General features: G+C 34.4%; 1 long non-coding RNA gene across 1 annotated transcript in view; it reads left to right on the top strand.

Moving 5' to 3' along the window:
* LOC107975264 (uncharacterized) overlaps positions 1 to 22,713 on the top strand; it is a 65,034-nt gene extending 42,321 nt beyond the window's left edge. The window contains exon 3 of the long non-coding RNA XR_001718677.4: positions 22,168 to 22,713. This is a non-coding gene — a long non-coding RNA (uncharacterized LOC107975264). The remainder of the gene's footprint in view (positions 1 to 22,167) is intronic.
* The last annotated feature ends 317 nt before the right edge of the window (positions 22,714 to 23,030 follow it).

The following is a 23,030-nucleotide window of genomic DNA, read 5'->3' on the forward strand; positions in this document are numbered from 1 at the left end:
TTTGTAAGTATGAAACCATTTCTCTAGTTACCTTATTAGTAAACTGGAGTGATCTTTGAATGGGCTTTTAGGCATCTAAGGCAAATTAAGAAAAAACAGTAACATGAAAAGATGCCTTTAATTTACCACTAAGTGAAAGAGGGGGAATATGATTTGTATAAATTATGATTATAAACAATATTAAGATCCTAGGCATGAAAAAATACCTGAAAATGCAATAGAATTACCTCAGTTGTGCTAAATTGGTAAAACTGTATTTTCTTTTTCTAGATCCATTTTAACAATATAATTCTTCCAATCCACAAACATATTTTCTCATTTATGTAAGAGAATTTCATACATAAATTTCTTTCATCAATGCTTCACAGTTTTCCGTGTATAGATCTTTCATTTCCCTGGTTAAATTTATTTCTAAACACTTTTTCTATGCTACTGCAATTGAGATTGTTTTCTTGGTGTTTTTTCCAGATAGATCACTGTTGGTATGAAGATATGCAATTGATTTTTACATGTTGATTTTGTATCCTGCTGCTTTACTGAATTCATTTATTAGTTCTAATTGTTGAGTCTTTAGAGTTTTTGACATATAGGATCAGGTCATCTGAAGACAGGAATAATATTACTTCTTCCTTTCCAATTAGAATGCATTTTATTTCTTTTTCTTGCCTGACTGAGCTTGCTGGTACTTTTAGTACTATGTTGAACAGAAGTGGCCTGTTCATAAATGGACTTTATTTTGTCGAAGAAATCATCTTCTATATCTATTTTGTTGACAGTTTTTTTAATAATGAAAGAAGATTGAACTTTGTTGAATGCTTTTTCTGTATCTATGGAGATGATCGAGTCATTTTTATTTTTCATTTTGTTAGTAGGTTACTAACACTGACTCTAATGGTAACTTTTGCTAGAGTCTTATTTGGTTTTAAGAGATCACTAAGCAGCCCTAAATGATTTGGTCCCAAAGACTTAACATAGGTTACTCCAAATTCTCTTTGAGTTTGAGTATGAGGTAGAGAAGGTCATTATTTGATGGATATAGCCAACTTAAAAATGTAATTATACCTTGCCATAACTAACTCTGACCTTTCTAAATACTCGTGCTTAAAATTTTGATGAAATAATATTAAATGAATCATTTAAAAGGCCTTGCAATCATGTAGACCAACATATTTTATTTTGTTTATGAGTCTTGTTTTTTGATATAGTTTCTTTTTCATTGTTCTAATATGTTAATCCATAATTTTAGGCATCTGTGAAAATGAGTGATTACCGGAATAATCATGTCAAGTCACTGAATCCTTCTGTCATATAAATAATCAAGGAAAAACTCATTTGGCTTTTTTGTTTGTTCATTTTTTTTCTTCAGTAACCTTATTCATTTTATCATGAGGGTAGCATAATCTTCTGAATGTACCACACTGGTTGGGAGTGAAAATGTAAGGTTGAAAGAGTGAATTCATGGGTGATTGGTAAATTTTGATTATTAGAGCAAGCTGTTAAACTCCACTTTAGATTCTAAATTTGATAACAGATTATTTAATTAGCACAAACAATGCTAAAGAGCTGGTGATGTTTTAATACAGTAGCTTACTCATGTTAAGATAAATCTCTATACACTATCGGGGACTGTAAACTACCTATGTTGCTGACAGACTTCAAAGGGCCATCTTTAGGTCTCCATGTCCATTAACAGTTTGGCATCCAATTATGTTTGCTTGTAGGAATTTAGAGCCCATAATTCATCATTATTTTTCAAGAGAAAGGGTGAAACTGATGCTCAGAGGTTAAATGATAAGTCCTGGGCTACGTAGCTATTTAAAAGCATGGATCAGAGCTTTTAGTTTGAGTTCAACACATAAACAGCTTGGAAGTTGTCACCCTGAACTTTGCAACAAGAAAAAAAGCTAACCTAACTAAAACTCAATAATGTTTCTTCGATAAATCTGAGGACTGTAGTCACAGAACACACTACCACCCTGAAATCTAAAGAGACAGATGCATCCATAGAGATACAGCTCCTAAAGCTTGCCTGTCTGGAGCAGAAGCCACTGCAATCCCTAGCTGATAGGAATGCTTAAATTGCTATTTTGATGAATTGAGAGAGGTCAAGTTCAGACTAGTGTAAGAGTGAGAAATTCTTGGGAATAGCAGTCTTAGTGAGGTCCCACACATATGTGAGCTTTTGTTACAGAAATCTCTCAAGACCTTGTGATGGGGATCTGAGAAAGAACTCCTCCTAGTGTAGGCTGGGGAAGGGATGAGTAGTAATCCTAAAACCCACACAGATTCTACCCCCTAATAAGAGCCTAGTTTATAGAGGTAAGGAATTCAGCAGAGGGCAAATGTAAAACCTTATCTTAGTTCAGGGAAGGACATTCTAGTTTGGAACAGGACTTCAAGTAAATAGATTGGGAATGCCACGGCCAGGGAAGCGAGTGAGAGAACGGGGGATAAAAGCTATGCTCCTGGAAGAGGAACAGAAATACTTCTGAAGGCTTTACTTCTGAGACACGGGCCTATTAAAAGATTGAGTCCTAATAAGAAGAGTATAAAGTCCTCCTTCCCCATTCCACACCCTACCTCAACACCAACAGGCCTCTTAAATAATAAGAATGAATTATAGCTGAATGGCACAGATTTATATTTGGAGGCTTCAACACTCTTTTGTCAGTTACTGAAAGATCAAGTAGGCAGAAAATCAGTAAGATTATAGATGACCTGAATAGCACATCAATCAACTTGATCTAATTGACAATTATGGAATACGCCACTCAACAGTGGCAGATTATCCATTCTTCTTAAGCTCACATGGAGCATTCATCAAGATAGACAACATTCTGGTCCACAAAATGCATATTCATACTTTTTTAGAACATAGAAATCATACAGAGTACGTTCTCAAGCCACAGCAGAATTAAACTAAAGATCAAGAAGTGAAAGACAGCTGGAATATTCCCATATATTTGGCAATTAGATAGCACACTTCTAAATAACCCGTGGAATAAAGAAAAAGTCTCAGGAGAGCGTAAAAAATATTTTTATTTTAATGAAAATGAAAATGTAGCCTCAAAACTTGTGGAATGCAGCTAATAATATATTTATAATAATTATTATATATTATATTAGAAAAGAAGAAATATTAAAAACAATAATCTCAGCTTCCATTTTAGGAAACTAGATAAAAAAAAGAGCAGGTCAAACCTAAAGAGAGCTGAAGAAAAAAATAATAAAATTTAAAGCAGAAGTCAATAAAATTGAAAACAGAAAGTGAGTAGGGGACATCAATTAACTCAAATTCTGTTTCTTCAAAAAGATGAATAAAAATGATAAATCTCCAGCCAGGCTAGCCAAGAATAAGAGAAAAAGGAATACTCTACCATATTAGGAATGAATGAGAGGGATAATTACTACTGATTCACTGCACATTTAAAAGGTAAGAGAATACTATAAAAATTTTACACCCACAAATTTGATAACTTAGATGAAATAAATTGATGACCTGATGGCACAAACTACAAAATTCTACTCAAAAAGAAATAGATAACCTGAATAGCTTTATGTCTATTAAAGAAGGTGACATCGTAGTCAAAAATCTTCCAAAAACAAAAAAGGAAAGAGTTGGTCCAGCTGGATGGTAAACTTTACCAAACTTTTACATAAGAAATAAACTAATTTTACACAATTTTTGTCAAAAAATAGAGGCAAGAAAACCTTTAAACTCATTTTATGAGGACAGTGTTACCCTAATACCAAAACCCAATAAAGACACTACAAGAAAATAAAACCACAGAGTAATTTTTAATGAATATAGAGATAAAAATCCTCAACAAAAGACGAGCTAGTCAAATCCATTAATATATAAACAGGACAATGCCTCATAACCAAGTGGAATTTACAACAGGAATGCAAGGCTGGTTTAGCATTCAAAAATTAATCAATGTAATCGATTAGATGACAGACTGAGAAAAACAATATGATTGTATCAATAGATTTTTATAAAGAGCATTTAACAAAATGAAACACCAACTCATAATAAAATGCATGCAAAACTAGAAGTAAAAGGGAATGTTCTTAACGTAATAAAGAGGATATACTAAAAATCTACAGCTAACAGCATATTTATGAGAGGTTGAACACTTTCCCATTAACATCAAGAACAAGGAAAAGCTGTTCTCTCTTATTATTCCTATTCGAATTCAAAATAAAATCCATAGGTAGTGCCAGTAAGGCAAAAAGAAGAAATACAACTATCTTCTCCTGCTGATGAGATGATGGTCTTTGTAATAACCCTACAGAATCTACTGAAAAAGACATTTCTGAGACTAATAAGCAAGTATGGCAAGGTTGTAGGATGAAAGGTAAATCTTCAGATCTAATTGCTTTCTTTCTTATATACCAATAATGAACCATTGGAATGTAATATTTAAAAAACTATTTGAAATAGCACTGAAAATGAGAGTTACATAAATCTAAAAAATATATATGTATAGAATCTATATGCAGAAAACACTTCTAAAAGAAATCAAATATCTAAATAAATGAAGAGATATTCCATATTCATGGATTAGAAGATGCAATATTTTTAAGATGTTAACTTTCCCTAATTTGGTCTATAGACTCAACAGTCTCAAACAAAGTCCTAAGAATTTTTTATAGATGTCAACCAACTGATTGTAAAATGTATATGGAAAAGCAAAAGTCCTCTAATAGTTTCTCCTAGGTCCATTGTTCTTCTAGAAAAGAACAAAGTTTACATTACTGAATTTCATGACTTACTATAAAGTTATCAGAATCAAGATAGTGTGGTATTGGCCAAAAAAAAAAAAAAAAAGATATGTAGATGAGTAGGGTGTAGAGCTCAGAAATAGACTCACACAAATATAGCCAACTGATTTTGACAAAGGTTCAAAGGCAATACAATAAAATAATGATAATCTGTTCATCATATGATACTGCAACACTTGGATGTCCATACACACACAAAGAACTCAAAGACCTCAAAATTGCCCAAAAATTAAATAAAAGTGGATCAAAGACACAACTATACAATGCAAAATATAAAAACTCTAGAAAAAAAGCTGCATGATCTTAGACTTGGTGATGAATTTTTAAATACAACACCAAAAACATGATCTATGAAATAAAAATGATTCAATGGACTTCATTAAAATTAAAAACATTTGCTCTGTGAAACTCAGTACCAAAAGAATGAAAAGACAGGCCACAGGCAGAGACAATGTATTTGCAAATCACAAAGCGAATAAAGGATTTATGTCTAGAATATACACAGCATTTTAAAACTCAATAATATGGAAACAAAGACAAAATTGAAAAAGTAAGTAGATGATTGGAACAGATACTTCACAACAGAAGGTATACAGATAGCAAATAACATATGAAAAGATGCTCAATACCATTTGTCATTAGGGAAATACAAATTAAAACAATGAGATGCCACTACACACCTAATGGAATAGGTAAAAGGGGTTGGGTACGGGAACATGAAAATACTAATTGCTGGCAAAAATGAGGAACAATAGGAACTTTCATGCTGCAATTTTGGAAAACACTTTCAATTTCTTACAAAGCTAAACGTAGTCTTAATATTTAATCTAGCAATAATTCTTCTAGATAGTTCAAAACGATTTGAGAACTTATATCCACAAAAACAAAAACCCTGCATGTGAATATTTTTTCAATTTTATTTATAATTGTCAAAGACTAGAAGCAACCAAGATGTTCTTCAATAAGTGAGTGGATAAACAAACTGTGGTATATCCATACAATGGAATACTGCATAATAATAATAATAATAAATGAGCTATCAAGCCATATAAAGTCATGGATGACTCTTAAATGAGTATTCCTACGTGAATAAAGCCAGAAGGCTATATACTGCAGGGTTCCAAGGCAAAAACTATAAAAATGTAAAACAGGTCAGAGGTTACCAAGGTTTGGGGAAGCTTTTGGATAAACATGCAAAACATGAACGATTTTTAGGGCAGTGAAACTATTTTTTATATTACTACCATGGTGGATGCTGCAATAACCCTGTGTAATAACCCACTAACAATAGTACAAAGAGTGAATCAATAAAAGGAACCAGGCCTCCTTGAAGAAATAGATAATGCCAGGGCTGGGACAGAGAATAAACAAGATGATCCTGAAGCTTTATGTAGTGCCAGAAATTATGGAAGTGCTCAGAAAACGCAATGATGGGTGCGTGTCAAAGCAACACTGGAAATATCTCTCATTGGTCCAAGCTAGAACAATCTGATCAATAAAATAAATAATATGGTATTGGATTATAACCCACAGTATACAGTAAATATCCATGAGTCAATACTGATATAAGTCAGTGACAGAAATTTATTGTGTCAATGGAGATGTACACAATTCTATCAATGAAGATGTACACAAAACCTCCCAGAGAAATGCCAAATAATTTTTGTAAATGTTCATCCCTCAAAGTGTTTACACAATACTCTCTACTTAGTGCACTGCACACTAAGTACAGTATGGAGGAAGGGGAAAAAGAAACTTTACAGTGCAGAAACATGACAGATGCTACTTCACCCAACTGGTCAATATTAACATTGACAAATCACATTGATAACACGTACCTTTGATGATACGATAGAACAGTAGTTTTCCCCTGTGAACTTCCTGCCTCAAACCCATAACCCCAACCCATTAACCATGAGAAAAAACATCAGAAAAAAACATGAGGGACATTCTACCTGACATTGGAGAATAAATTTTTCAAATCAAGAGGGCATTAAAGGTGTCTTCTAAATAAACGCAGTGATGAAGAGGTTCCACTTTGTGGGTGCCTGTAGCTTTTCTCCATTAATTCACAAAACTGTCAGATCTTCCAAAACAAGGTAAGTGTGAACAATCCTTACTTTAAAAGAGGAACTAAATGGAACATGATGACTAAATGCAATGTGGTACCTTGGATAGGATCCTGGAATGGAAAAAAAAAATTAGAGAAAAAATGGTGACATCTGAATAAAGCATGGACTTCGGTTATAATAATATATCAACACTAATTCATTAACTGGGACAAATGTACCATAGTAATTTTAACAACAGTGAAAACTGGAAGCTGAATATACAGGAACTCCGTAATATACTTGTAACTTCACTAAAAAAAAAAAAAAAAAATGTGGGGCCCAGTGCCCTAACTCAGTTCATTTGCTTTTTAGAAAATATCACACTAGCCTGTCTCAACTCATCCAGCCATTTTTAAATGGATCGATGTATCAATTTATCTTTGTTTGGTATTAAATTTTATTGTTTCTGGAGTGCTGGGCACATAGCAGTCACTCAGTTTCCTGAATGCTAGAAAAGCATCTTCAAGTTCCTGAACAAATATATTATTTTAAGAGAAAAAAGTTGCAGGCATAAACAAATGAAACCTCTTCATCATTGCATTTATTTAAAAGCATCCTTTAAGGCTCTACTTATTTGAAAAAATTAACCCTCATTAATTTTGCATAACACAGCACAGAGGCCAGAAACCATGTTTTCTCAGGAAAAAAAAACAAACCTGTTCCTATTAAAATCACAGTAAAAATCACTAGATGTTTTTAGATGGGAGAAAGCAAAAGAATAATACAGGCAAGTTTATAAAATTGCTGAGTTGAAGGGCTCATAAAGGTTTTTCAATTACAAAAGTAATCCTCGGGTAGAAGAGAATTCCAGATTCTGGAGCTCATGTCTAAGAAATTTCTTTTTCCCTTGAGCTTAACCTGTCATTGACAGGCAGCTGTTTTAACTAAATGGCTGAGATAAATGGAGGAGTTACAGGTTTCACCTGCCTCTGCAAAGTCCCAATTCACAAAAGGTCTTAAAGAATTAGGATTTCAGGGCATATAATCACAGAATCATTGAATAATTTAAGTTGTGAAGCTCAATATGCAGATAACATTTCAGAAACATTCATCTCAGTATTCCATATGGATAACTGAATAATAATAATACGCTGCTTACTATTACTTAATTCTGGTAAATTCATTAACAATTTCTATTTTGCCAGTCTGGAAAAATTAGAAAATAAAAATAAAAATGACCTTCCCTATCTTTCATCTATAATAAAATGTGGGAATATTACCCTTCAGAAGAAGCAGAAGCCATGATCTCTTTGCATAAGTAATGGTATTAGAACATCTTCCTTGTATTTTAAATACGGAGATCTATCTGGGATCTTTTCTCTCAGAGTTCACCTTCCTTTTATTCACCACTTCCTTTATGAGAATAGGAAATACATTGAATGGAAGCTGGCACAAAAGATAGTTTTGGGAATGGATTAGAAAATCCCCAGTTTATATGGTGCATTGTATTTCATTTCCCAGTTATATGCTTAAGATGCTTATGTTTAAACATTTTATAGCTTCCTCTTGTAAAGCCCTCTCTCTTTTAGTTAAGTACCTTGAAGCCAAGATCTTACATTAAAGTAGAATCTAATTAGACCTTTCAATTCAGAGAGGCTGCTGAACTCTTTTAGCTCCATTATAGAAATGTACAGTAAAACCCCTTTTTTTCCTCTCCGTGGTGAAAATAGCAGTTATCTTCAAGAAGAAGAAGAAGAAAAAAAGACATGAATTATCACACTTCAATTTAAGCACAAGGCTCAGGTAGCTGACCCAGCCTCTTTGTCCTTTTATGTAAGAAGGAAGGTGGTTTTCAAATTTTGAGGCAGCAACTGGGAGTGGGGATGTAGAGAGAGAGCATTCTCATTGCTTTTACACCCTTAAATACACCAAATCTAAAATGCCTTCACATTGAAAGCGTGAAAATTGCAGTAACTACTTCAATAAGCAAGTCGTTTAAATATAATTTCTGGCAGCATATATATATTCACAGGGAAAATGAGTTTAGAAAGACAGTATGTAGTTTTATAAAAAGGAAAGCATAAAATTCTAAATATCCTTGCCAGTGTGTATCCATGAAAGTAATGTCATTAGAAAGAAAAAAGAAGAATTAACTATTGACTAGGATTTGTATTGCTTCCTAACATACATTTGGCATCAAAGAAGCTTTGGGAAAGGGGTAGAAAACATTATAGCAGAAATAGCTCTCATCAATACCAAATGAAGCATGTCAAGCTTACAAGGAGGAACCAGATAGAATTGAGGATGTAAAGGGAGGATGGGCAATTGTAATACGGTCAAATCAGAATGCCCTGCAATACTTCTGAATGAAATAAACTTTGAGATGATGCCCACAAAGATGACGTGCTGGATAATGAAGAGTAAAAAGAACAGCCTGCAACCCTCACAAAGCACCAGAGCTACCATAACGATTTTGCACCTTACTCTGTGATCCTTGCCATTATTTAAAAAAAAAAAAAAAAGCAAAAGACCAGATACTGTCTTTACTCAGGGTGACTAATGTAGGATGTTAATAGACTAGAGGTCTCATACAACAACTGTGTGGTAATTAGCTCCATTAGTATATCGAGCAGTGATATCATTGCGAAGCATTGACAGGTTATGGGGTTTTTTTCCATCACATACTTGGATGCTTGAAAATTATGCTTTTAGAAGTTATTCATAATGGTTTCAAAGCAATGGTGTACTTTAAAAGGGCAGAACCACCATTCTCATTATCTAACCTAGATACTTACAAAGTTCTCAGAATCAAAATGAGTTTAGTACCCGATGACTATTAAAACTAGTTATATGCCTTTGGATTAAAAGCCCTCATCTCAGGTAAAGCCTTTTCATATTTTCTCGCCTCCCTATAAAATTAAGGGTAGAAGTGAAGAGACAGGAAGGGATCTAATACTAGATCATGGGTTGGTCAAGTGGAAAGTACAAGCCCAGCCCAGAAGACGCCAGGAATTCTTTAATGACCACTCACCCCACTCCTCAACTGTCCTCTCATGGCTTGCAAAATTTTCTTCAGCCAGAGACCTTTCTATTAAACATAAATCTCACTGGAAGCTTGCTATATGAAACAATGAATAAGAAACTTCCTTGGTTAAGGGAGAATGGAGAGTTTTGAGGGTGAATGGAATGCTGAGGTGAGAGGACTCTTCTGAAGATCTGGAGACTCAGAGGAGTATATTTGAGAACTACCTTCTAGATCCCCTCTAGTTGTTTGTCTTCATCTTTACATTCCCTGCTGGAAATTGCTACCAAACACTGGTCCCATACATTTCTTGTTATAGCATAGCCTATGGAACAAGGTACGCTGACAAGAAGATACCAAGTGTATCTCAGGCTATCCTGTTTTGATGTTGAAAGACACTGAATCCTAAAACAAGATTCTTCAGACAGCAGCATATCGATGTATATAATCAGATGTGGCCACCTTCTTTACGCGAGTTCTGAAATCTATCATTAACATGTGACTTGAACTCAGGTGTGAATATTTGGGATGGGAAAGTCAGACAAAAAAACAAGAGGAGGAGACAATGGTCATTTTCAGTACTTGAGGGGGACTAAAAGGGTGCCCAATTTTAAAAATTGTCAGGATACAATACAAAGAGCAGGGGTTTAATCAGAACACCTAGGTTCAAGTCCTAATGTCAATAACTAATGGCTGAATGATTTTATATTAATACAAGTTATTCATTCACTGTGAATTTCAAAGTTCTTTTCCACAAGATGGACATAGTATTCACAAGATGAACCTATCTTATCTACAAGAAGATAACCATATTCACAAAGTGAACCTATCCGTAATAAGATAACCTTATCTGCAAGATGAACCCATCTTAGCATTCAAAGATAGTTGAGACAGTGTAACAAAGTTATAGCATTCTATGCAAGATACCCATTACTGAGGACCTTGCCTCCTTCATATCTCAGGTAATGTAAGACTAATACTGACAAATGTGTTCTCTATTTCTGTTACTCTACTGATTTGCTAACATGTTGTGATTGCATAAAACGTAGTTTAAAATTCACTTGGTCCAAATCTTTGAGATTTCCTGATGCTTATGGAATTTTTAATCTGGAGAGATTTGCACAATTTCAAAATTTGAATGTAAGGCTTATTAATATTAAATAACTACTGATGTTATTATAACAATATGCCAATCTCTCACAAAATTCAACCATATTCAATGTAAAATTGCTTTTTAAATTGTGGTTGTCACCATCACTATCGTTGTTATGAACTCAGATGAATGATTGCTAATTTTGCCTGTCCAGTTTCCTCTACAACTCCACGTGTCACAGTTTCTAGTGTTGTGGGGAAAGAGGATGGGGCTATATGAGAGTGGCCTAGTGACAAACTCTAGTGATTGTCGCTACAGATTTTCTTTCATTAATCAAATCAGTTTTTTTAACTTACTCCAAGAGCAGTATTTTCCTGTACATAGTCAGTATTTACTGTACATAAGTACAAAGTGGGCAAACTAGTGCTACTGGACATGAAAGTAGGAAAAGACAAAGAGCCTGCCAGCCTCAGTGGACCACAGAAAGAGTCTTGTTGCAAATGTGAACATTTTTATGTGTCTGCTTAAGCTATTGGTTTGGAAAACCACCTGAAGAAGACAGAAGACATTTGCTTGCTTTTTCAATCATTAAAAAAAATTTTTTTTTGTCACGATTGCTTCCTGAGCAGAGTTATAAATGACATCATAAGACACTTCAAGAATGGAAAGGGTATATTGATGAATATAAATCTAAAAAGGCATGCAGTTTCTCAGAAGCAAAAGTTAAAAATAATTCTTTGTAATCTGGACATAATTAAAGTGCCACAATGCCTATTCCATATACCAGCTTATCTGGCAATGATAAAACCTTGAAAACTTGAAAAGGTCTATATCCAAGGAGAAAATACGAGAAAAACAACACTTAGGTGTACCATGATAATATTTTTAAATGTGTCATCCATTTTTATTAAGTCAGTGAGAAAAATCTTTGCATTCTTTCTGACAACACAATTTATTTCTTTGAAAATGTTCATGAGATCCTTGAAAAGAAATTATTAAGGCATTTTTTCCAAGAACATCTTTGCCATTTTATTCAAGAAAAAACTCATATACATGTCAGTGGAATCTGGCCAAATCCAATTTCTTTTTTCTTTTAAACGAGGAAGTCAATTTTTTACCCTTGAAAGCTGAGCCTTTAAAATACCACATGAAGGTTATGGTTCAGTCTGAAGGGATGGTAAAAATGAGAGGAGATAAAGTGAGTGGTAAAACTATAAATAGTTTGTGGTTAATGTCAATAGAGATATTCGGCATTTTTCTTTTAATTTTCCAATTTTACGCAATGTGTATTCTTTTTTTTTCCTTTTTGGGGTTAAGATTTTTTTTCCTTTTGGGGTTAAGATTTGGGGTTAAGATTTTTTCCTTTTTGGACAATAAGACAGCTAGAATATTACCAAGGAGAAAACACATATTCCATACTGTAAGACGGCCCTCCCTCGGAACACTGTAAGCTCTTTTCCGACTACTCTAGTTCATTCCTTACTCACTGACAGTATTGGCCTCCTTGCTTTTGCTCCAGCACCTCAGTCATTTTAGAGCCTTTGCAGTGATTCTTTCCTTTTACTGGAAAGTTCTTCCTACGGAAATGTGCAAGGCTAATTCTCTAACTCAGCTCCAAGTCTTTTCCTGAATGCCACCTTTCAATGAGGCTTACACTGAGCACTCTATTCAAAATTGCAACCATCCAACTAACATCTACACTTTCAGTCAATCCTAACCATCTTCTATGTCATTTTCTTTTTTCTCACAGCATGTCTAACCTTCTGACATGCTATTTAACTCATGCTTTGTGGTTATTTTTAATTGTCTGATTCCCTCACCCAGAGTATAAGGTTTATGAAGAAATCAAAAGTCTCAAATGAATGATTCTTAGTTTCCATCTTAAGAAACTAGAAAAGTAGAATAAATGAAACCCAAAATAAGGGGGAAAACTGAAGTAATACACATCAGAGTAGGAATCACTGTAATAGATAATAGAAAAACAATAAAGAAAATAGATGAAAGCTAAAAAGTTGGTTGAGAACATTAATAAACCTCTAACAAAACAGATGAAGAGAAAAAAATAGACAAATTACCAATATCAGAACTGAGAGAGGTGCAGCACACCAGCATGGCACATGTATACATATGTAACTAACTTGCACAATGTGCACATATACCCTAAAACTTAAAGTATAAAAAAAAAAGAACTGAGAGAGGTGTCATCTCTACAGTATATGGATTTAAAAGAATAAAAAAAGAACAAATTTACACTTATGAATTTGACATCTTAGATGAAATGCACAAATTCCTTGAAAGAAAGAAACTACTAAAGCTTACTCAAGAAGAAACAGGTAACCTGAATAGCCCTATCTATATATTCTAAAGAATTTTGATTTGTGTTTAAAATTCTTTCCACAGAGAAGCTGCAGGTCCAGGTGGCTTTCCAGGTAAACAAACATTAAAGGAAGAAATGCTACCAATTGCATACAAACTCTCAGAAAAACTGAAATTTATATTTCCCACCTCATTCTATGATGCTTACATTACCCTGAGACATAAACCAAATGAAGACATTATTTAAAAAGTAAGCCACAGAATAATATCCCTCATAAGCATGGATGTAAAAATTCTAAACAAATTTTAGAAAATCAAATCCAAAAATCTATACAAGTAGAATATGTCTTGATTAAGTGGAGTCTATATCAGAAGTCAAGGATCATCTAACATTAGGAAATCAATCACCGCAATTCACCATATTAACAAACTAAACAAGAAAAGTCATATAATCACTTACATAGATGCACAAAATAATTTACCAAATCCAATGTCAGTTTTGGAATGTCTAAAACTTAATTGAATTAATGTCTAAAACTTAATTGAATTAATTTGAATTGACCTGAGTTGCACTGAGTAGAGTTGAGTTGACTGAATGGAACAAAATTTAAAGAAAAACTAAAAATAAAACAAAATGACTTGCTTAACAATGGGATTAAACTCAGGTGAAGTAGAAGGAGTATGGAATTTCAGTGAGTTAAGTTTCTGAATTTATTTTATTTTATTTTATTTTATTTTATTTTATTTTATTTTATTTTATTTTATTTTTTTGAGACAGAGTTTAGCTCTTGTCACCCAGGCTGGAGTGCAATGGCATGATTTCGGCTCACTGCAACCTCTGCCTCCCAGGTTCAAGTGATTCTCCTGCCTCAGCCTCCCGAGTAGCTGGGAATACAGGTGCCCACCACCATGCCTGGCTAATTTTTTTGTATTTTTAGTAGAGATGGGGTTTCACCATGTTGCCCAGGCTGGTCTCGAACTCCTGACCTCAGATGATCTGCACGCCTCAGCCACCCAAAGTGCTGGAATTACAGGCATGTGCCACCGTGCCTGCCAGGTTTCTGAATTTTTATATTAGCTCAGTGATGAAGCACTCAGATGATAAGAGAAAATAGAAAGAATTTTTAAATATCACAAATCACAATTAGTTCCTAACTCTATTCAGCAACAGCAGTAAGCTGATGATTGGATATATTTGTATGTAATTTTTATACAGTAGAAAGCTCATGAGAACTAAAGTTGATTCTGTACCTGAGAATTATAGAGCTTTTACATATATTTATATATATATAATATATATTTATTCATAAAGTGTGTATATATAATATATATATGGTCTGCAAACTAGGAATTAAAAGTAACTTGATAAAGGACATCTATGAAAAAATTTCAACTAACACCATATTTAATGGTAAAAGACCTAATATTTCCTCCTAACATTAGGAAAAAGAGAAGAGAATCTACTCATACCACTTCTATTCAATATTGTACTCAAGGACCTAGCTAATAATATAAGTCAAGAAAAAAAGTAAAAGCATGCATTTTAGAAAAGAAGATTTTTAAAAATTGGAGAAAAAAATTTAAAGAAAATGAAACTTAGGAACCTGCAGAATAACAGCAAAACATCTAATATGTGCATAATTTGAGTCCCAAGAAGAAAGAGAAAAAAGAATAGGGCAGAAAAAATACTTAAAGTAGTAATAACCCCAAACTTTCAAATTTGGAGAGAGATATGGATTTACACATTTTAGAAGTTCATTAAATTCCAATCCAGATAACTAAAATGAAAAACACACCAGGGTATATTGTCTTGAAACCGCTGAAACCAAGATTTTTAAATAGTATTAAAAGTAGCCAACAATGTATAATTTACAGGTGAGCCATGATAAATAATCACTGACTCCCTTATCAAAACACTAGGGATCTGTAGATGGTAGAATGACATTTTTGAAGTGCTTAAGGAGGGGGAAAATAATGTCCACTCAGAATTATATATCCAACAAAAATATCCTTCAAAAATTAACAGAAAATTCATTTGCAGATATGGAAATTAAAGGAATGTGTTGCCAATAGATCTATACTTCCCAGAGTGATAAAGGAAGTTCTCCAGACCAAAGCAAAATCGTAATAAACAGACACTGGGATCAACTGAAAGGAATGAAGACCACTGGAAATGATATTTATAGGGATAAATAGAACACATTTTTTCTCTGAATTTAAAAAATATATATTTGCCATGGTTTATTCCAATTCTGCTTGTATCTTCCAGGCAGACCTTTCTGCTTGCCTGTATAGACATACTGCCAGGAGTCGCAGTCTACATTGTAAATATTTGTTCTTATCTCTTTATGTAAAAGCCCATTTCTAGGCCCCAGTTCATGTGGATATTTGTTTGGGGTTAATTCCCAATAAAATGAGCAAGGAAACATCTTCCTTGTAACTTATTATTTAATATATCCTCATCATCTTTATTCAACACTATGTTGGTTTATGTCTTTTTGGCAATACAGCTTTCCAGAAATGCTTAGACTTTTTCATGGACCATAAAAGAAAGAATATAAGTCTAAAGGCACTTAGGTATATGTCTCTAGTGTCTGGTGGTTTGTAATGCCACCTGCTGTAATAAATGTTACCCTTAAATGTCCATGCCTTAACACAGTAGAGGTGATTTCTCAGCCAGTTAGAACCCAGTTGGTTGGGTTAGGAAAGCTGTTGCCAGTCCTTCAGGAGGAAAGGCTGACAGCAGCTCTTACATTTTCAGTTGGATGCTTCTAAAGTCACCCTTTGCCTTCACATCTAGATGAAAAATGACGTGATGAAATCAGGGTTGTTCTTCCTCTAAAGCCTCCAGAGGTTTATTATTTTTGTTTGAACAGACTAATGAGAAGGAAAATAAAAGGTATGAGGAAGATTTATAATAAGCAGCGGAACATGTCGACTTTATAGGCAGAATTTTCACAATAACTCATCTCATTAATATCCTTCCTAATACCAGCAATGCCTTCTCAATCCAATTAGCCTATGTGACTGAAAGTGCTCCTACATATCAGGTACGCAGGGAGATGATGGACAGTGGGGAAAGAGGAATGATTGGGAGGTAGGGCATTAACAAAAAGTAAGCAATAAATGAAAGACAAATGGACCAGGTCTCAGATGTAAAACAAATGGTAAAAGTAATAAGGAAGAAAATGAAGCCTGAATGCACTAAATAATAACAGTGATATTTCAGAAAAAGGGAATTCTTTTATTAGGGTAAAGATCAGCTAGGTCTTTGGAACTTAAGATGTAGTAGACTTTTTTTGAAATGTAAATGGTTGGTCTATATCACCTTTATTCAGTTTTCAAACTCTCTTTTTAACTCTCTTTCCCTTTAGGCATTGCCCTTTTGGTAGCCTCTGAAGTCTTCAGAGAAAATCTGGGCCTTCAAGGGCTCTGTTTAAAAAACATTAGCTGATAAGTAGCCTGAGGTCATCTCTAGAAATAATACCTTTATTGGAGTTCCTACTGCCACCAAAAAACATTTCATTTTTTAATAAAATCCTACTCATTTTACAAGACTCATCTCTAAAATAACCCTTCTCTGAAACCTTCACTGACCCTGCTCCAAAACCTGGGTATTCTCTTCCTTTCTGACCCCATTGCACCATGTCTGACTTGCTAGTGTGACAATACCATTTTGTGTTTCTGTAGATGGTCCAATAGACTTTAGCTCTTATAGCAACTTTATTTTCGGAATGAAAAGAGCAGTGCCCAGTCTATAGCATTTGCTCTGTAAATGGAAACAGAAATGTCTAAAACATAACTAAATTGATTTGAATTGACTTGAGTTGCATTAAAAAGAGTTGAGTTGACTGAATGGAAAAAAAATTAAAGAAAAACTAAAACATACAAAAAACAGAAAAGTGACTTGCCTAACAAAGGGCTTAAGCTCAGCCGGACTAGAGGCATGAAATGCAGTGAGGTGAGTTTCTAAATTTTTTAATTAGCCCAGTGATAAAGCATGCAGATGATAAGAGAAAATGGAAAGAACTTTTAGATATGACAAATCTCAACTAGTGCCTAACTAGATTTAGCATCAATAGTTTAAGGGATGATTGCATATATTTACATGCAATTTTGTACAGTAAACACCTCATAATGAGAACTAAAATTAATTCTATACATTGAGAATTATGGATCCCGAACTGTAGGAAAACTGGTGCTTTAATATTTAGCAGAGTGAGAGAATGATGAGAAATTTGTGTTAAAATGGGGAAAAAGACTTTATTTCCAACAAAAACACATGACAAAGAAGGAATCCTCAAGATTATATAAACATGTGACAAAGAAGGAATCCTCAAGATTATATATTGTTTCAATAAAAGTGGCAGGACAAGTAAAAGAAAATCGTAAGTTAAGGAGCATTTTTGAACACCCACTATGCTAGGCACTCTTACTAGATACCTGTAAAACATAATTCCATTATTTCTCCCAATAACCTGGTGATTTTACAGATTTTAAAAAAGAGATTCAGCAAAACAATTGAGCACATGGAGCTAGAGAATGGAAGGATGGTTACCAGAGGCTGTGTAGAGTAGTCGGGGAGTGAGTGGAAAGCGGAGATGGTTGATTGCTACAAAAAAAGTTAAAAAGAATGAATAAGACCTAGTACTTGATAGCACAATAGGGGACTGTCGTCAATAATAATTTAATTGCACATTTTAAAATAACTTAAAAAGCGTAATTGGATTATTTGTAACACAAAGGATAAATAATACCTAAGAGATGAATACCCAATTTTCCCTGATGTGATTAGTATGCATTGCATGCCTGTGCCAAAATATCTCCTGTACCCAATGTATAAACCTACTACGTACCCATAAATTTAAAACAAAATCTAAATATAAGATTTAGGATGGTTAGAAAATGTATCCAGAATTATATCTGGCAATTCAAACACAGCTATGTTCAATTTTAAAACACATGCCTTATCCAGGAAATCAAATATATATCTGCATGTCTTATCATTCTTTTATAGGGACAACTGTACCTGCTTTGCCCAGTTTCAGGTGCCGAGATTTCAGTTATAGTTTTCAGTTGGCTTTAGCTGTTTCGGGTTAAAATTCTTGACATTTTTAAGTTGTCTGTTCATTTGTTTGTATATCACTTGGGAATATACAATACCATTATGAAGGATTAATTAATAATAATGGCTAGAAGACTTCCAGTAGCTGCAGGCAAAAGCAAGTGGGTAGCAGACAGACAACTTCCCAAAATCTCTTCCTCAACAATATGAAATAACTTCACATCTATGAAAATTCAAAGCTAAACTACATTTCCCCAAGTTACTTGAAAACATAGAAAACAAAAAGAGCAAAATAATTGCATATAAAAAAGAAAAGTAAATAAATACAAGGGCCAAAGCAGTCTCACATGCTCAGTCTTCTGTCTGCCCTCTGTGTGACCAGCAAGCATAGACCAGGAAAAAACCTAAAGACTTCAGAACAGGAACACTAGCTAAGAGGGCCTGAGTGTGAGTTGGTAGCATCAATGTTACGGATTGAGTGTGTCCTCCCGAAATGTATATGTTGAAGACATAATCAAATGTGATAGTATTAGGAAGTGGGCCTTTGGGAGGTAATTCAGTTTAGATGAGGTCATGAGGATAGAGTTCTCAAGATGGGATCAGTTCTCTTATATCAAGAGAAAGAGAGAGGTTACTCCCTCTTCCTTTCTCTACCATGTGTGGACACAATAAGGAAACAGCCATCTGTAAGCCAAAAAGAAGACTCTCACCAGAACTCAACCATGCCAGTGCCTTGATCTTGGACTTCCCAGTCCCCAGAATTGTGAGAAATAAATGTTCCCTGTTTAAGCCACTCAGTCTATGCTATTTTGCTGTAGCAGTACGAAGTGACTAAGACAGACAGAAAAAATAAACCCACTGTAAATCTGAGAGGAAAATCAAATAACTGAGCAGATCAAACTAAGCACCGCATAGAAGGGATTTCAAAGTATGTGTCTTAAAAGGGAAGATATAAAAAAATAAATAGCAAGGCTTCAACCTTTATGAAGCAAAAACTGCAGGAGGTGCCGAAGATATATGGACTAGGAGACCTAGCTAGATTAGGGTGAGGCAAGCGAGAGTGTAGTAGAGTTCAATAAATGTCGATTCAAAAAAAATCCATGATGACTAAATATAAAATTGTAAATAAACACAGGATCTGTCCCTTCACTTACACAACTCTGCTTCACTCATCTCACTGCAATCTTGGCCCAGATTCCAATAAACTTTTTATATAAACAGGATGCTGTCCCATAGGCTTATAGTATACTTATTTAACTTTTGTAAGTACTGCATTAAAATAGTATTTATCTTGATAAATAGGTTTTTTGGTGCACCATTAAATTTTGCATCAAAGTGAGTACCTGTCATAACTTCCTTGTCCCTGTCTTGCTAATAGGAGGCTTTAATACACTGCTCTCGTTATAAGATAGATAAAATTCACAGAAAATAAGTAAAAAGACAAAAAGTTACAAAAAGCACCAGATAGTTAGATGGTTTCACAGGAGAACTCTACCATGTTCTTCAGACTAGATATTCCCAATACTCTATAAATTATTCTAGAGCACTGAAAATGAAGGAAAACTGCCTAATTCCTTTCTCTTTTTTTGAAGAATAACTGATAATTAAACCAGATAAAGACAGTACAAAGAAAGAAAACTTGAGACTAATATTACTCATTAATATGAATTTTTAAATTCTGATCACAGATCAGTAATACATTAATAATAATAATAATATACTATGGTCAAGTGAGATTTATGCCAAGAATACAAGGTTGGTTTAATATTGCAGGTTTTTGGTCTCCAGAACCATGACAGAATAAATTTATGTTGCTTTAAGCTACAAGATTCATAGTCATTTGCTGTGGCAGCCCTTGAAAACTAATCCAGTTAGTATACATATGTAAATTTCCCAGCTCTGTCTGCTGCAGAGCCTGCAAACAATGACACTGCAATAGCAGTGAGTAGACTTAGCACCAAATTTTAACTTTCTAAACACCATTCCCCAATGAAAGGAACTAGGACTTTTTGAAGAAATGATTGAAGCCAGGACTGGGGCAGGGAACATACAAGATGAGCCTGGAATATTATATGGTATCAGAAATCAAATAAGCATTCAAAAAAGATGAGGGCTTGATAAAAGAAAAAGGACCCAACCTGCTGGAGGAACTTGAGCAACAATATAAATATGAGTAGCATTTGATTATAATCCACAGACCAAACTTAAAATATATAATTAATAAATAAGAGAGAAGGGACAATTCTTCCTCAGAGTAGAATTTTAATGAAAAAAGATAGAAGCAAAGAGGAAACATAATAACTGTCACAGACAAGGTCGACTAAGGAGTGGTGAATTCAATGAGAAAAAGTTTAAGGAGAAACAGAATTTGTATATTCTCAAAGGGTCTTCCCCAAGTTATTTATTAACTACATAGGGTAGAAGAGTACTTTTATAGTCGGAAAAAACAGTAGAAACTACCTTTGCCAAGTAATCAAAGTTAATGTTACCAATAATAAAACGTGAACATCATGGATCCCATGATATGATACACTGAGAAGGGCCCACACATCTCTGTGATATTCTTGCCAAAGATGCATGACTTTAGCTCAATGACTAGAAAATGCTGCACAAATCCAAATTAGGAAAAAGTAAAAATGATTTGTGTATTTCAGCCATGCAATAAAAAACCTGTTCAAATTTATTTAAATTAACTTCAATTTAAGTTAACTCCAAGTTAAGGAACACTCGAAACAACCAGTCAATGATCTTTAAAAGGGTGAAGGCTGTGGAAGAGGAGGAAAGATTGAGAAACTCTTACAGATTGCAGAAGACTAAGGGAAAGTAACAACCAATCCCAAGGTAACATCCTGGATAGCATCCTGGAACTGAAAGGACAGTAGAAGAAAACTTAGTGAAATTCAAACATAGAAGTCAATTTAGTTAATAGTACTGTACCAGTGTTAATTTCTTGATTCTGATCATCATACTATGGTTATGTACAATGATGGCATTAGTAGAAGCTCCATGAGGGAAACTGTATCATTTTTGCAACTTTTCTGTAAGTCTGAATTGAGTTCAAAATAAAATTTAAAGATGACTAAACATACAAAGTAGATGAAAATAACACAGGTTGCTACTCAGTTGATTTAAAGTACATACAAGTGCATCACTAATGCTTGAGGGTGAAGTTCTCCTCTCTTCTCCTCCTTCTTGAATTCTCCCTTTCTTCCTTTCCTAGCTTTCTTCTTTCTTTCTTCCCCACTCTCTCTTTTATCTTTCCTTTTATACTGGATGAGGAAACACATCCCATAGCAGAACACTTGTACAACCTTGCTGTGGCTTCAGAGCATTTTCAAAACATTTATAAGGACTCAAGAAACAATTCTCTGATTGAAATCCAACCAAGAAGAAATGTGTTTCCATTTGACAAATACAGTCTTTTTTCTCTGGGCCAGGTTTAGCTTCACTTCCCAGACTGTTTGCAGCAACTGTAATCAATAGCTATTTACTTCCACTAAGCTGAGGAAAGAACTTAAGAATTAAGTGTTGCAGTAGAGACAGGTTTTCAAGAAAAGAAGGAAAGAATGCCAGTAAAATTTCTTTTCAGAAAGTGTTTTTGTCCCAATGTCTGCTTATGAAGAAATGAACCATTTGTAATAGTTAACATAGATTTTTTGAAGGGAGGCATAAACATATATAATCTCTGAAATAAGTATCAATGACTGTTTTTGATTTATTTAACTTTTAAAATTTAAGATAAGATCCAAAATTCTTTCTGTGTGCGGGTCTATTTGTGATTGGTGGGAAATGGGGGCAGACGCTGATATCAATTATCTGTCTATTCCTACTCCAGGTAAAGGTTTCCAGCCACCTCACCATCACCACCATCATCAATAAAAGAATTATGGGACGAGTACAGTGGCTCACGCCTGTGATCCCAGCACTTTGGGAGGCAGAGGCAGGTGGATCACTTTAGCCCAGGGGTTCAAGACCAGCTTGGGCAACATGGCAAAACCCCCTCTCTACAAAAAATACAAAAACAAACAAACAAAAAACCAACACACACACACCTACAAAAATTAAACTGGCGTGGTGGTGGCACAAGCCCGTAGTCCTAGCTCCTTGGGAGGCTGACATGGGAGCATCACTTGAGGTGGGAGGTTGAGCCTTCAGTGAGCCAACATCACACCACTGCACTCTAGCCTGGGCCACAAAGAGGAATCATGTCTTGATATAAAAAAAAAAAAAGAGAGAGAGAATTCTGCATGTCTTTACTTCACTGCCCACACGGCTTGAGCCACAGTCAAAGAAGCAGGACAATGTCAGGGTCATTTTAAAAAAAGAGAGAGAGAGGACTGTTTTGTGTTCTGAAGGAAAAATAAAAGCTTTTGGCTAATGGAATATTGAGTAAAAACTAGTTTATCATATTATATAATTACAGAGTAATGTTAGGCATCTTTTCTGAAGGGGAGCAGACTAGATAAAGGAATTAATGGGGAACACATCAAAGGCCACGTGCCATGTAGTACGGGAAAAGCATTATGAGTCCTTCAGCAAGTTAACTTTTTCAAACTATTTCCTCTCTCTAAAGTTAGGAGCTTTATATTGCTAAATTTTGTCCATACCTATAAATATGTGCAATTTCACTAAGTCTATTGAATTTGACTCCATGTTTAGTGATAATGTACTCATGCATTCAATCTTTCATAAAGGACT

The sequence above is a fragment of the Pan troglodytes genome, chromosome 5 (assembly GCF_028858775.2).
Source record: "Pan troglodytes isolate AG18354 chromosome 5, NHGRI_mPanTro3-v2.0_pri, whole genome shotgun sequence".
Classification (NCBI taxonomy): Eukaryota; Metazoa; Chordata; class Mammalia; order Primates; family Hominidae; genus Pan; species Pan troglodytes.